At 43.2% G+C, this 18,856-nt stretch overlaps 1 protein-coding gene across 5 annotated transcripts in view; it reads left to right on the forward strand.

Moving 5' to 3' along the window:
* Positions 1–18,856, forward strand: part of LOC126425144 (zinc finger protein 32-like) — a 209,302-nt gene that overhangs the window by 82,745 nt on the left and 107,701 nt on the right. The gene's annotated exons all lie outside the window — the stretch shown is intronic.

The raw sequence follows: 18,856 nt of genomic DNA on the forward strand, positions 1-18,856 counted from the left end.
GAAATTTCTCACGCCACTGGAGCGCAAATAGAGGCTTGGGGTGACGTTGGGGAAATACGAAGCTGTCGATGAAGCGTGTGGTGTCCCCGCCGGCCGACGTGGCCGAAGTACACTCCCAAGCGCAACCTCGACCTAATTGTAAACAAACCTCTAAGAAATTGCAGCAAAACCCACGGCAACTTCGTTCGTGTCCACGGTGTTTTACGAAACATTTATGAGAAGATTGTCCACAATGTTGGGCCGTGTGTCACAAATGCAAAAAGAAGGGTCATGTGTCATCCATTTGCAAATCTGACCGCATACATGATGTTTGTGAACATGAACATGACGCTGATTCTGATTCTGTGTTGTCTGTCAATTATACTTCTTCCCTTTCAGGGAAGTTATTCCTCACTGTCCAAATACTTGGTCGAGATGTTCGCATGCAGGTGGATACTGGATCTGCTGCCACTATTGTCAGTTCTCAGACGTATCTTCAGTTGCGTTCTCCAATCTTGTCACCTGTCACTAGGCAATTATGGACTTACAATAAACAGAAGATTTCTCTCTTGGGACAATTTGATGCTGAGGTATCTTACAAATCTGTCGGTCGCACTGTTCCCATATTTGTAGTTGACCATAGTAACGCTTAGAATCTTTTTGGTTTCGATGCCTTTCACGTTTTTGGGTTCTGCATAGATGACTCTGTCAATATTGTCTCTGATGCTATTCCTTATGCTCAATTGGATTCCTTGTCAACGACATTTTTGTCCCTTTTTTCTCCTGGGTTAGGCCGTGCAAACGACTTTGAAGCTCATATCACGCTCAAACACACTGCTCGGCCTAAGTTTTTTCGCGCTCAGCCCATTCCTGTGGCCCTTCGTGATCAGGTCAAATAGGAGCTGGATTGTCTCACTGCTTCAGGGGTCTTGCTTCCTGTCACTTCCAGTGAGTGGTCCTCTCCTGTTGTCGTTGCTAAGCCAAATGGTGATATTCATCTCTGTGGCGATTTCAAAGCCACTGTAAATGCTCAATGCCTTATCGACACTTACCCTATGCCTTGACCTGAAGAATTGTCCACTAAACTTTGCTGGAGGCCAGTATTTTTCTAAACTTGACCTGTCAGAAGCTTATCATCAACTTACGCTCGACACTGCTTTCCGGCAGTTTCTGGTCCTTAACATGCCTTTCGGCCTCTATCAATACCAATGATTGCCATTCGGGGTTGCGAGCGATTCTTGGAACAATTATTGCTCACTGTCCCTGGGTGTATAAATTACTAGGACGACATTGTTGTCACTGGCTCCACTACTGACGAACATCCACACTTTTTCCATGTCTTACAGATTGCCGGTCTTAAGTGTAATCTTTAGAAATCAAAATTTTTTTCAGGCATCTATCACGCACTTGGGGTTACAACTCTCTCGGGATGGTATTCGTCTACTTCAGCAAACTGTCACTGCGATCGATGCCCTTCCTCACCCTACATCTGTTAAGGAACTGCCGGCCTTCTTGGGGAAAATAGCATACTATCACAAGTTTTTACCATCTGCTGCTTCGGTGGCTCAGCCGTTGCATCGCCTGTTGCATAAACGCGTGCCTTTTCACTGGTCCGCGTCATGTGATGCAGCTTTCCAGAAATTGAAGACTATGCTGAAACAGGCCCCGTGCCTGGCTACTTATTGACCAACATCTTGTTCTTGCCACGGATGCCTCTCAATACGGGGTTGGTGCAGTCCTTGCACACAGTTTTTCTGACGGTTCTGAACAACCCATTGCTTATGCCTCCAAAACGCTCACGGATGCCCAACAGAAGTATTCTAAAATTTATAAAGAATCTTTGGCCATTATTTATGCTCTTCATAAGTTTGGTGTTTTTCTATTTGGATCCAAATTTCATCTTGTTACGGATCACAAACCACTTGTTTCCTTGTTTCATCCATCATCACCACTTCCCGACAAGGCTGCACACCGCCTCCAGTGTTGGGCTCTTTACTTGTCTCATTTCAATTATGAGATTCATTTCCGGTTGACAGCTCAACATGTGAATGCTGATGCACTGTCTTGCCTTCCCATGGGTCCTGATCTGGAATTCGATAGGGACGAACTTTTGTGTTTCCACCTGGATGTTGCCGAGCAGCGGGTTGTGGACGGGTTCCCCATCACCAGGGACCAGCTGGCGGCTGCTGTGGGTTCTGACCCTACCCTCTCCTGGGTTTTATGCTGTATTCAGAAGGGTTGGCCAGATCGTCCGTCCGCTAAGACTTCTGATCCGTTGCGGAACTACTACGCTTTGCGTTACCGCCTCATGGCTAGGGATGGTGTTATCCTCCTTTCCACCGAAAATGCTTCACCGCGTGTTGTGGTACCTGTGTCTTTGTGTGCTTCGGTCTTGCACCTCCTTCACCAAAGGCACTGGGGTGTCTCTCGCACAAAATCTCTGGTGCGCCATCATGTGTACTGGCCCGGCATCGACTCTGAAATCACACACATGGTCGGTGCCTGCGGCCCTTATGCGTCACAGGCTGCGACGCCGAAGTCATTTTTGTCACCGTGGCCTTCGCCTGAGAAGCCCTGGGAGCGTATTCATGCTGACTTCACGGGACCTTTTTTAGGTACTTATTGGCTTCTCATTATTGATGCCTACTCTCTTTCCTTTCATTGTCCATTGCACGTCGCCTACCACCGTGGCAACCACCAATGCTCTAGCTCGCATTTTCTCTTTGGAAGGCCTTCTCTCTACTCTTGTTACTGATAATGGTCCGCAATTTGCCTCTTCTGATTTTGCGGATTTTTGTGCCCGTCATGGCATCATGCATGTCACGGCCCCTCCGTTCCGTCCACAGTCAAACGGTGAGGCTGAACTCCAGGTCCGCACATTTAAGGCTCAGATGAGGAAACTCCTGACTTTTTCTGCTGTTGATGATGTGCTGCTCCAATTTCTGGCTTCTTACCATTTCGCCCCCATGGGAGCTCTTATACATGGCTGACAGCCCCGCACACTACTTCATCTTCTGTGGCCTTCCACCTCATGGCCGTGGGTACCTTCTTTGGCCGGTTCACCGCCGATGACCTTGTATGGGTACGGGGATATGGCAGGTGGCCAAAATGGAGTCCTGGCCGCATCTTACAACACCGTGACTGACGCCTGTATGAAATCCAGACAAACACGGGTGTCGCAGTGCGTCATTCGGACCAGCTTTGGCCTCGTGTGCCGGCAACGCCTGTACCGGATGTCGCTACCCCACCTTCGGCTGTACCTGATGCTCGGGATACTGGAATCTCTCATTACCCACAACGCAGTCCTCTCACCATCATATCGGTTCCAACACAAGAACTGACACCACCAGGAGACATGCCCACGCAGGAACTGGATGACCATCATCTGTCGGAGCAACTCTACTCGCCTCCTTCTCCTACGGACGCGAACATATCGCCCATGTCTCCTGTTGTAACAACCGGACTTGCCGCAACGGGCAGATTGATGCACGAGGCCCCAGCAGATTGGACCCCCACATCTCCTGTCATCTCGACCCGTTATCATCGGGGACACTTCCTTCCATACGGGAACCCTCCTCCTCGAGACTTTACGGCCAGTCTAACAACACCTATGGACGTTAGCAATCTACAGGCCACCTCCATCAAGACCTGTGCAAAAACTTCAAAGGGGGGAAAAGTGTTGTGACTCGCCGATCTTTCAAAGTGCCGCCGCGCAGTTACACACGGCCTCTACATGCGGCGCTGTCTGCCAGCCGTGCAGCAGCAGCGCCACCTAAGAGGCCAGCCAGCCAGTGGCCACTAGACTTGGACTCAGTTATGATTTGACTGTTAAAGTGTACACACATCTTACTCTGTTTACTTGATCTGTGACTTTCATGTATTGCGTCTTCCTTGAAATATATTTGTTCAATTTGAAGTTATAACACTTTTACAACAGAAAACTCTGTTTCTATGTTGCCATGTATAATCCTCTTACTAAATTTAGTGTAGTTTCCAAATAAAGTACACTATGGGAAGATATTCCTGTTAATAGGAAAAGCTAATCAATAGAGTTACCCTTTTTACAGGATGTGACCTGTGTTGTGTCTAATGGATAAGTAAATCAGACTATTCACTTCTTTTCCCAAGATCTTACCCAGCAGTTAGATAGAAATACAGTATGAATAATTTTATATTAAAGCTAGGACAACTCAGTTCCAACTTCATTTAGTGGTTTGGTTTAAAACACATACTGGTTGCCAGCCTAACCAGGCAACGAAACAGTGAAGTATTGGAAAAGCTGAAGTATGAATTTTGTCTACTTTCTTGCTACTGTTTAATTTGGTTCTTCAAATGAATATTACTCTATTTAAACAGTGTTGGACTACACCCTTATACATAACATTTTTAAAAGAGAGAAAACCCAGTAGATAACTTTCAAGAAGCTAAAAAAAAAAGAAAAAAACAAAAAAAAAAAGTTTGCTAGGGGAGATGTTTAGAAAAGCACTTTCCATAATCAATATATTTAAATACTAAAATACTTAGATACTAAAGCACACACTTTCAATGCTGACCATTTCACTTCAAGAAAACCCCTTTCTTACTAGAATTTACTCGCAAAAGCTGTTACTCTTTAAACTAACTCTATAGCCTGTAGTCATTTAAAAGGTGCCAGTAATTTTGATTTACTCTGACTGAAGGTTATGTAAGCAAATTTTTACTATAACACTTTGCTATAGTTAAGAAAACTTGTAAAACAAAAATAGTTTGACTTTATTCCTGTGTAATGTACTCAAGCATGGATGTGTTATTACTCTAACTAAAATTTTCATCACGCCTTTCAGTGAAACAACTAAGACAACTTTTCTTTAACTGTTGCTCAAGATGAAAATATTTATAAACTCTTTAACTTTATGATCTAAAATTACATTTAAATTCACCCTATTCAGTTTACTCTCTTCCACTACTGAGACGTAATTTCATTACTAGAGGATTTAGTCCCTCACACATATATCTCATCATTTACACAATTCCTCCTCAAGGACTACCACCTTAATGATGGTGGGGAGGTTTGTGTGTGTAAGTGATCCACTGAGCTATGCTGGTGGGAGCTGTGCTCCCAGTAGGGTCACTCATACCAGACAGGTCACTTGGTGAGATTCCAGACAAAGAGCAGTCCCCCCCCAGGGGGCTCCTATCTTGGGAGTATATGAGTGGCAACCACATGGACTCTTAGATAAGTCTGACATTACTTCTACTTACTTGTGTCAGGCTTCTTCTGTTTCATTTCCTATCGGCCTTCCTTGACCAACTCTTAGTCTTTCAACCCCAACGGTATTAGGTTTTGAGGCCTTAGGGTGTCTTTCATTTCTCTTTTCTATTCCCAGCAATCAAAGGTTGGCAAAGGACCCTGGGGTCTGCCCAGGCAGCAAATACCTGTTTGCAGAAACAAAACATGTCCACTGAAATTTGAGAAAGCAATCAGACCTCAAGGATTTCAATGCAGCTCTGCCAACAAACCCTACTCCCACATCCTAGAAGGCATGAGTCACAAGACCCCTAGACAATGCATAACACACAGTGGATACAGGCTACAAAGCCAATGGGCGAAGATGAAAATTGGACATATTTCCAGCACTTTTAAATAACCGGAACATATTGGCTAAGGGAGATAACCCCGAAAGGAAATCCTGGTCCTCCTAGAAGGGGGTTGAGCAGATGGTTGCTAACCAACTCCCGGGAAACACAGACAACTCCCAGTACCCAAACGAACCTCGGAAACAGGATGGTCTCAAAGGTAAATGATAAGGCTACGAAAAAGGACAAACAGAAATGGATAAATGGACACATCAAAGTAGCAACCTGGAATGTGAGAGGAATTTCCCAAAAGGAGGTAGAATTAGTAAATATATTAAGCAACAAGAATATTGATGCTGTAGCATTCACAGAAACTAAAAAGAAATTAAGAGGGAAAAATATGTAGGGGATTACATTATATTCTACAGTGGTGTTGAACAACATAAAAGAGCAAGCAAAGGTGTAGCACTAATCCTGCATTAAAAATGGGAAAAGCTGTTCAAGATTGTACATACATAAGTAATTTTTCGAATTTTGTGCACCACCATGTATCCTTGCTACTTCCACCTGCGACACTACAGAAAAGTTTCCTTATCCCTATCCAGATCCCAGTCCCACATACTGTTCCTTTGTTGTTGCTTGGCTCATGAAATCCCCCCTAATGGCCTTACCATCAAATCACCCATCTCTGGTTGCCACCCCTCCTTCCACAATGGCCACCTGTTCAGATTCCGCCAATCCTTAGCCCTCACCAACATAGTCGTGCAAAACCATATCAACCAAGCACAGTCCTCCTTGCGGTACCTTCTCTCCATCCACAAAATTCTCCTGCTATGTAATCCCAAATTCCTGGAATCCATGACTCTCACTGAAACACTTGCCCTGCAGGAAATTGAGCAACATGCACAATGCCACCTCAAAAAGCTCTCCATCATATTCACTTCCTACTCCCGCCTCGGGGTACCACTATCCACCACTTCTACAACAACCTCCAAACCTCCCCCACACCCCCTCATAGCTTACAAAACCTGTCTCACAGACCTACTACACTTACCCCACCCTCCAAAACTCCCTCCCACCACCACACAGAACCCAGAACCTAAACAGACCTGCAACACAGTTATGAACCTTTCCTCCAGAAGCCTTAGTCCCACAGCAATGTCAGTCCTTTCCAAAGGCCTCACCTTTTGTCCCACTCCCAAATTCAACCATGCAGGACCAGTTAAAGACCTTCTCTCCTTCTCCCGGTCCCTCCAGTGGAAACACTTTTCGCAACCAACCCGACCAATCAGACTCAACCAGTGACCAATATTGAGCCTTGCCTAACTCACTCCTCCATCCAACTGTGATCCACCCTACTGCCTCCAAACCACCCCCTGTTAACTTTCCAGAATTTCTTAACCTCGAACCTTGCCTCAACATCATTACCCAAATCCCTCAACATGCAAAATAACCTTACATCCACAGAAAGAACCACAGTACACCATCTAAAAACAGATCCTGACCTTATAATCCTACCTGCTAACAAAGGCTCCACCACCGTTGTTTTGAACCACAAGGATTATGTGGCAGAAGGACTCCGTCAGCTGTCAGATACTTCCACCTACAAACCGTGCCACAGTGATCCCATTCCAGTAATCGAGCAGGATCTCCAGTCACTACTCAAATCCTTAGGCCCATCCCAGAACCTCTCCCCAGAGTCCATCTCTCTGCTTACCCCTACCACTCCCCGCACTCCCACCTTCTGCATGCTCCCTGAAGTCCATAAAGCCAACTACCCAGGACACCCCATTGTGGCCGGTTACTGTTCCCCCAATGAGAGAATCTCTGCTCTCGTAGACCAACACCTTCAACCTATTACCCAGAACCTATCCTCCTATATAAAAGATACCAACCATTTCCTCGACCGACTCTCCACAGTTCCTGTCCCTTTACCACATGGTACCCTGCTCATCACTATTGATGCCATCTCCCTGTACACTAACATTCCTAATGCCCATGGCCTTAATGCTATTGAACACTACCTTTCCAGATGCCCTATGCATTCCAAACCAACAACCTCCTTCCTAGTCTCCATGACCAACTATATCCTCACCCACAATTACTTCTCCTTTGAAGGCATTACCTACAAACAAATCTGCGGTACAGCTATGGGCACCCGCATGGCACCATCCTATGCGAACCTATTCATTGGCCATCTAAAGGAATCCTTCCTAACAATCCAGAATCCTAAAGCCCTCACCTGGTTCAGATTCATTGATGACATCTTTGTTATCTGGATTGAAGCCGAGGACACCTTATTCACATTCCTCCAGAAACTCAACTACTTCTCCCCCATTTGTTTCACCTGGTTCTACTCAACCCAACAAGCCACCTTCCTAGATGTTGACCTTCACCTCAGAGATGGCTACATCAGCACCTCCATCCATATCAAACCTACTAACCACCAGCAATACATCCACTTCGACAGCTGCCACCCATTCCATACCAATAAGTCCCTTCCATACAGCGTAGCCACTGCATCTGCAGTGACGAGCGGTCCCTCTCAAAATATACCGAGGGTCTCACTGAAGCCATCACTGACCATAATTATCCTCCCATCCTTGTACAGAAACAAATCTCCCGTGCCTTATCTTCCCAGTCTCCCACCACCTCCCAAAGTCCCACAGTCTGGCCACAAACAAGCATTCCCCTTATAACTCAGTACCATCCAGGACTGGAGCAACTGAATTACATTCTCCTCCAGGGTGTTGATTACCTCTCATCGTGCCCTGAAATGAGAAATATCCTGCCCACTCTCCTTCCCACCCCTCCTACCGTGGTATTCTGCCATCCATCGAACCTACACAATATACCCGGTCCACCCTTACGCAACCTCTGCTCCCAATCCCTTACCTCATGGCTCATACCCCTGTAATAGACCTAGATGCAAGATCTGTCCTATACATCCTCCTTCCATCACCTACTCCAGTCCAGTCACTAACACCACCTATCCCATTAAAGGCAGGGCTACCTGTGAAACTAGTCATGTGATTTACAAGCTAAGCTGCAACCTCTGTGCTGCATTCTATGTAGACATGACAACCAACAAGCTGTCTGTCTGCATGAACGGCTACCGACAAACTGTGGCCAAAAAACAAGTGGACCACCCTGTTGCTGAACACGCTGCCAAACATGGTATCCCTCATCTCAATGACTGCTTCACAGCCTGTGCCATATGGATCCTTCCCAACAACACCAGCTTTTCTGAATTGCGCAGGTTGGAACTTTCCCTGCAATACACCCTACGTTCCCATAACCCTCCTGGCCTCAACTTTTGTTAGTCACTGTCCTCACCCATCCAGCCTTCTCCCTGTTCCCATTCCAGCACTACACAGCCGTCATTTCACTGCCACACCCAGTATTTTAATTTCTTTTTATTTATTTTATTTCTCTTCTTTCTGCTACTTACCCTCTCCCCCCTCCGCACCTTCTCTCCTACCCTCCGTCTAAACTACAACACTTCACTATCTGCCACTCCCACCATACTATCCCTCTCCCTCCCTGCCACAGCCTCCTCCTTACCCCCACCCAGTTGCCACTCCCATCATGCACTGGTGCTGCTGTTCGCAGTGTGGTTTCAGCTCTCTGAGACTGCAGATGTGTGTGCAAGTTGCGTTTATGTGAGTGTGTGTGTTGGCGTGTGTGTATGTGTCTACTGCTGACAAAGGCCATAATGGCTGAAAGCTTTAATTGTGTGAATGTTTTTGTTGTGCCTATAGCGACTCAGCATCTCCGTATATGGTGAGTAGCAACTTTCCTTCCTGGTATTGTTAAGTGAATGAATACTTAGTTAGGCTGAAACCGATAAGGGATAACGCCACCTTTATAAGTGTGTATGCATCTGAAGAAGGGGAAAAGCTGAGTCTGAAAGCTTCTATGAAGAACTACAGAATACTATGAGTAAATACAGTGCTACTGATCAGATTATTATGATGGGTGATTTCAATGACAGAAGAGGAAATATCCCAGTAACAAACATTATAGGTACATTTGGAGAACCAATATGTAATGAAAAGGGAAAATTACTAACAGATTTTGCCACTTACAACAATTTAAAAGTCACAAATTCACTTAAGAAAAGGGATATACACAAGTAAACTTGGGCCATTAGAGGTTTTAGATCAATAATTGACTACATATTAGTAAATGATAAGCTAGCGGGCCAAGTAAGGGACACAAGAGTTTATAGAGGACAAGATGTAGGATCAGATAATTTCTTACAAATATCTAGAATAGATCTTTTTACAAAATGGAAGAAAATAATGAAACAAGTAACAAAGCATTTATAAGGTATGTTTGCTTGAAGAGGTCAGTATCAGACACGTGTACCAAAGGAGATTAAATGAAGAACTAGCAAACTTACAAACTAAAGACAATATAGAAGAAGAATGGCAAATTCTGAAGAATACTGTATGCAGAGTAGCAGGAGAAAAGAATACGGAAAAGAAAAGGCCTAAAAATTTGGAATGAGATATAATGAAAGCTGTCAAAGAAAAATAGGATACATGTATAAAATACTTAAGCAACCCCATTATTGAGAACAAACAATACTATAGGGAGAAAAGAAATAATGCTAAATGCATAGTAAGGAAAGCGCACCAGGAACACTGGGATAGGTTTATCTCTAATACCGAACATGATATCCACGGAAGACAACAAATGGCATATAAGGTTTTAAAACCTTAAACACAACACAAAGAGAGAAGATACAAATACATAGTATTGAAGAAGAACGGTGGATAAATCATTACAGTGAATTGTGGTATGATCATACAGCACAAGAAAATGAAACTGAATAACTATATGAGAAAGGATTAGATGAAATACAGCCTGACGAAGTAACATCTGCACTAACATCACTTAAGAACATAAAAACAACCGGAAAAAGAGGGCATTAATGCTGAATTATTAAAATATGGAGGAATGATGCTACACCAACGACTGCTACATCTCTTGAACGAATGTTGGAAGAAGAAGAAGAGTATTCTCAAAGACTGGAAAACAGCTGGAGTGATATCAGTCTTGAAAAAAGGAGATAAAAGTCTATGCAGTAATTACAGAGGAATAAGTTTACTGGACTGAGCATGCAAGATGTATGCAAAGGACTTTAAAACGTAGCAGAAGCAGTACTGCATGAGGAACAAATGGGTTTTAGGAAAGGATGCTCCACAATAGATGCAGTTTTTATTCTACAGCAAATAATAGAAAAATGGAGAGAGTATAATAAAGAAACACACATTGCTTTTATTGACTTTAAAAAAGCTTTAGACCACGTCAATAGACAGAAACTTTGGGAAATAATGACGAATCACAGATATCCAAAGCATAAGAAATCTATATCAAGACACTAATATCACTCTAGATCTCAATGGTAAAACAACTAATGAGGTACCAACTAACAAAGGGGTACGACAAGGCTGCTGCATCTCTCCAACTGTGTTCAACATCTACATCAATGAAGTAATACATATATGGAAATCAGAATTTCAGATAGGAACATTCTTTTAAATAATTTACTATATGCTGATGATGCGGTGATCCTAGCAGATAAGGAAGATGACCTTCAGAAAGGAATCTACTTGCTAAAACAAATAAGTGCAAAATTTAACATGGAAATTTCAAAAGAAAAAACTAAGACAACGGCATTCATGGGGAAAGAACCAATCAGAACCAAAATAGTGATGTTGTTGTTGTTGTTGTTGTTGTTGTGGTCTTCAGTCCTGAGACTGGTTTGATGCAGCTCTCCATGCTACTCTATCCTGTGCAAGCTTTTTCATCTCCCAGTACCTATTGCAACCTACATCCTTCTGAATCTGCTTAGTGTATTCATCTCTTGGTCTCCCTCTACGATTTTTACCCTCCACGCTGCCCTCCAATACTAAATTGGTGATCCCTTGATGCCTCAGAACATGTCCTACCAACTGATCCCTTCTTCTGGTCAAGTTGTGCCACAAACTTCTCTTCTCCCCAATCCTATTCAATACTTCCTCATTAGTTATGTGATCTACCCATCTAATCTTCAGCATTCTTCTGTAGCACCACATTTCGAAAGCTTCTATTCTCTTCTTGTCCAAACTATTTATCGTCCATGTTTCACTTCCATACATGGCTACACTCCATACGAATACTTTCAGAAATGACTTCCTGACACTTAAATCAATACTGGATGTTAACAAATTTCTCTTCTTCAGAAACGCTTTCCTTGCCATTGCCAGCCTACATTTTATATCCTCTCTACTTCGACCATCATCAGTTATTTTGCTCCCCAAATAGCAAAACTCCTTTACTACTTTAAGTGCCTCATTTCCTAATCTAATTCCCTCAGCATCACCCGATTTAATTTGACTACATTCCATTATCCTTGTTTTGCTTTTGCTGATGTTCATCTTATATCCTCCTTTCAAGACACTGTCCATTCCATTCAACTGCTCTTCCAAGTCCTTTGCTGTCTCTGACAGAATTACAATGTCATCGGCGAACCTCAAAGTTTTTATTTCTTCTCCATGAATTTTAATACCTACTCGGAATTTTTCTTTTGTTTCCTTTACTGCTTGCTCAATATACAGATTGAACAACATCGGGGAGAGGCTACAACCCTGTCTTACTCCCTTCCCAACCACTGCTTCCCTTTCATGTCCCTCGACTCTTATAACTGCCATCTGGTTTCTGTACAAATTGTAAATAGCCTTTCGCTCCCTGTATTTTACTCCTGCCACTTTTAGAATTTGAAAGAGAGTATTCCAGTCAACATTGTCAAAAGCTTTCTCTAAGTCTACAAATGCTAGAAACGTAGGTTTGCCTTTCCTTAATCTTTCTTCTAAGATAAGTCGTAAGGTCAGTATTGCCTCACGTGTTCCAGTGTTTCTACGGAATCCAAACTGATCTTCCCCGAGGTTGGCTTCTACTAGTTTTTCCATTCGTCTGTAAAAATTCGTGTTAGTATTTTGCAGCTGTGACTTATTAAGCTGATAGTTCGGTAATTTTAACATCTGTCAACACCTGCTTTCTTTGGGATTGGAATTATTATATTCTTCTTGAAGTCTGAGGGTATTTCGCCTGTTTCATACATCTTGCTCACCAGATGGTAGAGTTTTGTCAGGACTGGCTCTCCCACGGCCGTCAGTAGTTCCAATGGAATATTGTCTACTCCGGGGGCCTTGTTTCGACTCAGGTCTTTCAGTGCTCTGTCAAACTCTTCACGCAGTATCATATCTTCCATTTCATCTTCATCTACATCCTCTTCCATTTCCATAATATTGTCCTCAAGTACATCGCCCTTGTATAGACCCTCTATATACTCCTTCCACCTTTCTGCTTTCCCTTCTTTGCTTAGAACTGGGTTTCCATCTGAGCTCTTGATATTCATACAAGTCGTTCTCTTATCTCCAAAGGTCTCTTTAATTTTCCTGTAGGCGGTATCTATCTTACCCCTAGTGAGATAGGCCTCTACATCCTTACATTTGTCCTCTAGCCATCCCTGCTTAGCCATTTTGCACTTCCTGTCGATCTCATTTTTGAGACATTTGTATTCCTTTTTGCCTGTTTCACTTACTGCATTTTTATATTTTCTCCTTTCATCAATTAAATTCAATATTTCTTCTGTTACCCAAGGATTTCTACTAGCCCTCGTCTTTTTACCTACTTGATCCTCTGCTGCCTTCACTACTTCATCCCTCAAAGCTACCCATTCTTCTTCTACTGTATTTATTTCCCCCATTCCTGTCAATTGCTCCCTTATGCTCTCCCTGAATCTCTGTACAACCTCTGGTTCTTTTAGTTTATCCAGGTCCCATCTCCTTAAATTCCCACCTTTTTGCAGTTTCTTCAGTTTTAATCTACAGGTCATAAGCAATAGATTGTGGTCAGAGTCCACATCTGCCCCTGGAAATGTCTTACAATTTAAAACCTGGTGATAGATCAGAAGATTTTAGAGCAAGTAAACCATTTCAGTTACCTCAGATGTGAAATGACATATGGCTACAGCAGAGATATTGAAATTAAGCTCAGTAAATCCTGTTGGGTATGTGGAACAATCAACAGGAATCTAAAAACAAAACCAGGAAACACACTCAAATTAAATTTTACAAAACTGTTGCAGTTCCCACACTGCTCTATGGAAGTGAGACATGGGTGATTACCAAGAAGCAAGAAAGCCATATTCAGGCACTAGAAATGAAATTTCATAAAGATGTTAAATGTTGCACAAGAGAAGACAGGCTAAGAAATCAATATATTAGAGAAGAACTGCAAATCTTTGGTCTCAATGATAAAATTTCAGATTACAGAAGGAAATGAAATGAACATCTACAAAGAATGGAGAGTGAGAGACTTCCCTTAAAGGAAAGAAATTATAAGTGCCACGAGAGAAGAGACAGAGGAAGACCACGACAGAAATGGGTACAGTAACAGGCAATTCCTGCCTAATACCTGAAGAGAAGATGAAGATGATTTGCACAATTAAATGATCCCTCTTTATATTAACTTGGCACTTCATAGGTCTGTAAAACAGGACACTCGGATTAATCAAACACGAGGAACAAACCCTATATAGTTGTATGACTAGGATGAAATAACAGGGTGAATCAGTTTCTTTAAAGTTCGGGAATGATTATTCACTAATAAAACACAGTTTAAATTAATGGTTCACACTGTAGAAAAGTAGAATAATAAAAAAAATCTTGTCTGGTGGCTGTAGGCTTAGGTGTGGCGAACAGTTACAGCAGCTACACTACCCACAGTACGGCCTGCAAGTATCTTGCTGTACGGGCTCAATTTCTCTTCTTGGCATCATTCAGTTTTATGTGCAGTAGCCCAACAACTTGCAGCTATACCGTAAGCCACTTGCAGTCTTCATCCGAGGCATTTTTATCCAAATTCACAGGTAAAGCTTCTCCTGCTCACAAGGGTGTTGCCTCAGTCACTGCTGCTTACAGACTGTGTGACTGACTTCCCACACTTGCTCTAGATAGTGCACCAGTTCTCCCTTGTCACTTTTTCCATCCCCAGAGCCACTTTCATTTCAAACAAAACCGCACCGTCTTTCACATAACACCTATGCATTACATTATTCCTAATTGTGACCATTTCTTACAATTGTCAAATTTACATCAGCATGAATAGTTTATACATGCAGATAATTTAAGATACAATATGTCATCAGAAATTTAACGTAATAAAAATTAGACATACGTTACTCACATGCAAAGAACGTTCCTTTACATATACAGAAAATGTAGTTCCAATACACGAAAATGTAGTTCCAATACACGAAAATTTTAAAGCAAAATGTTATAAAAAATTTAGATGAACTGTAAACTAATAGTGTTATAGATTCCTTGATGCCTCAGGAAGTGTCCTATCAACCAACCCCTTCTTTGTACCATAAATTTCTTCACCAGTTCGATTCGGTGCCTCATTGTTAATCAGTGTACACATCTAATCTTCAGCTTTCTTCTGCAGCCCGTCATTTCAAAAGCTTGTATTCTCTTCTGTTTGAATTGCTTATCATCTGTGTTTCACTTCCATATGAGGTCAGCTTGAGAAAAGATGTTCTAACATTTAAATTTATCTGAATAAATTTTCACTCCACAGTGGAGTGTGTGCTGATTGATTCTGCTGACTGAGCTATCTGAGCAAGACTATGGAAAGTAAGTGATGAGGTACTGGCATGAATAAATGTGTGAGGGTGAGTTGTGCACACAAAGCTCAGTTGTTACAGCACTTGCCTGTGAAAGGACAAAGTCTACATCTACATCTACATCTACATTTACATTTACATCTACATTTATATCCCGCAAGCCACCCAACGGTGTGTGACGGAGGGCACTTAAAGTGCCACTGTCATTACCTCCCTTTCCTGTTCCACTCGCGTATGGTTCACGAGAACAACAACTGGCGGAAAGCCTCCATGCACGCTCGAATCTCTCTTATTTTACATTTGTGATCTCCTCAGGAGGTATAAGTTGGGGGAAGCAATATATTCGATACCACGTCCTGAAACACACCCTCTCAAAACCTGGACAGCAAGCTACACCACGATGCAGAGTGCCTCTCTTGCAGAGTCTGCCACTCGAGTTTGCTAAACATCTCCGTAATGCTATCACGCTTACCAAATAACCCTGTGACGAAACATGCCACTCTTCTTTGGATCTTCCCTGTCTCCTCTGTCAACCTGATCTGGTACGGATCCCACACTGATGAGCAACACTCAAGTATAGGTCGAACGAGTGTTTTGTAAGCCACTTCCTTTGTTAATGGACTACATTTTCTAAGGACTCTCCCAATGAATCTCAATCTGGTACCCGCCTTACCAACAATTAATTTTATATGATCTTTCCACTTCAAATCGTTCCGCACGCATACTCTCAGATATTTTACTGTTACTAGTGTTTGTTCCACTATCATATAATCATACAATAAAGGATCCTTCTTTCTATGTATTCGCAATACATTACATTTGTCTATGTTAAGGGTCAGTTGCCACTCCCTGCACCAAGTGCCTATCTGCTGCAGATCTTCCTGCATTTCGCTACAATTTTCTAATGCTGCAACTTCTCTGTATACTACAGCATAATCCGTGAAAAGCCGCATGGAACTTCCGACACTATCTACTAGGTCATTTATATATATTGTCAAAAGCAATGGTCCCATAACACTCCCCTGTGGCACACCAGAGGTTACTTTGTCTGTAGACGTCTCTCCATTGAGAACAACATGCTGTGTTCTGTTTGCTAAAAACTCTTCAATCCAGCTACACTGCTGGTCTGATATTCATAGGTTCTTACTTTGTTTATCAGGCGACAGTGCGGAACTGTATCGAACGCCTTCCGGAAGTCAAGGAAAATAGAATCTACCTGGGAGCCTGTATCTAATATTTTCTGGGTCTCATGAACAAATCAAGCCAGTTGGGTCTCACACAACTGCTGTTTCCGGAGTCCATGTTGATTCCTACAGAGTAGATTCTGGGTTTCCAGAAACGACGTGATACACTAGCAAAAAACATGTTCTAAAATTCTGCAACAGATCGACGTCAGAGATATAGGTCTATAGTTTTGCGCATCTGCTCGACGACCCTTCTTGAAGACTGGGAATACCTGTGCTCTTTATCCAATCATTTGGAACCTTACGTTCCTCTACAGACTTGCGGTACACGGCTGTTAGAAGGGGGGCAAGTTCTTTCGCGTACTCTGTGTAGAATCGAATTGGTATGCTGTCAGGTCCAGTGGACTTTCCTCTGTTGAGTGACTCCAGTTGCTTTTCTATTCCTTGGACACTTATTTCGATGTCAGCCATTTTTTCGTTTGTGCGAGGATTTAGAGAAGCAACTGCAGTGCGGTCTTCCTCTGTGAAACAGCTTTGGAAAAAGGTGTTTAGTATTTCAGCTTTACGCATGTCATCCTCTGTTTCAATGCCATCATCATCCCGGAGTGTCTGGATATGCTGTTTCGAGCCACTTACTGATTTAACGTAAGACCAGAACTTCCTAGGATTTTCTGTCAAGTCGGTACATAGAATTTTACTTTCGAATTCACTGAACGCTTCACGCACAGCCCTCCTTACGCTAACTTTGACATCGTTTAGCTTCTGTTTGTCTGAGAGGTTTTGGCTGCGTTTAAACTTGGAGTGAAGCTCTCTTTGCTTTCTCAGTAGTTTCCTAACTTTATTGTTGTACCACGGTGGGTTTTTCCCGTCCCTCACAGTTTTACTCAGCACGTACCTGTCTAAAATGCATTTCACGATTGCCTTGAACTTTTCCATAAACACTCAACATTGTCAGTGTCGGAACAGAAATTTTCGTTTTGATCTGTTAGGTAGTCTGAAATCTGCCTTCTATTACTCTTGCTAAACAGATAAACCTTCCTCCCTTTTTTTATATTCCTATTAACTTCCATATTCAGGGATGCTGCAACGGCCTTATGATCACTGATTCCCTGTTCTGCACATACAGAGTCGAAAAGTTCAGGTCTGTTTGTAATCAGTAGGTCCAAGATGTTATCTTCACGAGTCGGTTCTCTGTTTAATTGCTCGAGGTAATTTTCGGATAGTGCACTCAGTATAATGTCACTCGATGCTCTGTCCCTACCACCCGTCCTAAACATCTGAGTGTCCCAGTCTATATCTGGTAAATTGAAATCACCACCTAAGACTATAACATGCTGAGAAAATTTATGTGAAATGTATTCCAAATTTTCTCTCAGTTGTTCTGCCACTAATGCTGCTGAGTCGAAAGGTCGGTAAAAGGAGCCAATTGTTAACCTAGCTCGGTTGTTGAGTGTAACCTCCACCCATAATAATTCACAGGAACTATCCACTTCTACTTCACTACAGGATAAACTACTACTAACAGCGACGAACACTCCACCACCGGTTGCATGCAATCTATCTTTTCTAAACACCGTCTGTACCTTTGTAAAAATTTCGGCAGAATTTATATCTGGCTTCAGCCAGCTTTCTGTACCTATAACGATTTCAGCTTCGGTGCTTTCTATCAGCGCTTGAAGTTCCAGTACTTTACCAACGCAGCTTCGACAGTTTACAATTACAATACCGATCGTTGCTTGGTCCCCGCATATCCTGACTTTGCCCCGCACCCGTTGAAGCTGTTGCCCTTTCTGTACTTGCCCAAGGCCATCTAACCTAAAAAACCGTCCAGCCCACGCCACACAACCCCTGCTACCCGTGTAGCCACTTGTTGCGTGTAGTGGACTCCTGACCTATCCAGCGGAACCCGAAACCCCACCACCCTATGGCGCAAGTCGAGGAATCTGCAGCCCACACGGGCGCAGAACCGTCTCAGCCTCTGATTCAGACCCTCCACTCGGCTCTGTACCAAAGGTCCGCAGTCAGTCCTGTCGACGATGCTGCAGATGGTGAGCTCTGCTTTCATCCCGCTAGCGAGACTGGCAGTCTTCACCAAATCAGATAGCCGCCGGAAGCCAGAGAGGATTTCCTCCAATCCATAGCGACACACATCGTTGGTGCCAACTTGAGCGACCACCTGCAGATGGGTGCACCCTGTACCCTTCATGGCATCCGGAAGGACCCTTTCCACATCTGGAATGACTCCCCCCGGTATGCACACAGAGTGCATATTGGTTTTCTTTCCCTCTCTTGCTGCCATATCCCTAAGGGGCCCCATTACGCGCCTGACGTTGGAGCTCCCAACTACCAGTAAGCCCACCCTCTGCGACCGCTTGGATCTTGCAGACTGAGGGGCAACCTCTGGAACAGGCTGGAACATGTCCGGGCAAAGATCAGTATCAGCTGGAGACAGAGCCTG

This window comes from Schistocerca serialis, chromosome 10 (assembly GCF_023864345.2).
Source record: "Schistocerca serialis cubense isolate TAMUIC-IGC-003099 chromosome 10, iqSchSeri2.2, whole genome shotgun sequence".
In the NCBI taxonomy this organism is placed as follows: Eukaryota; Metazoa; Arthropoda; class Insecta; order Orthoptera; family Acrididae; genus Schistocerca; species Schistocerca serialis.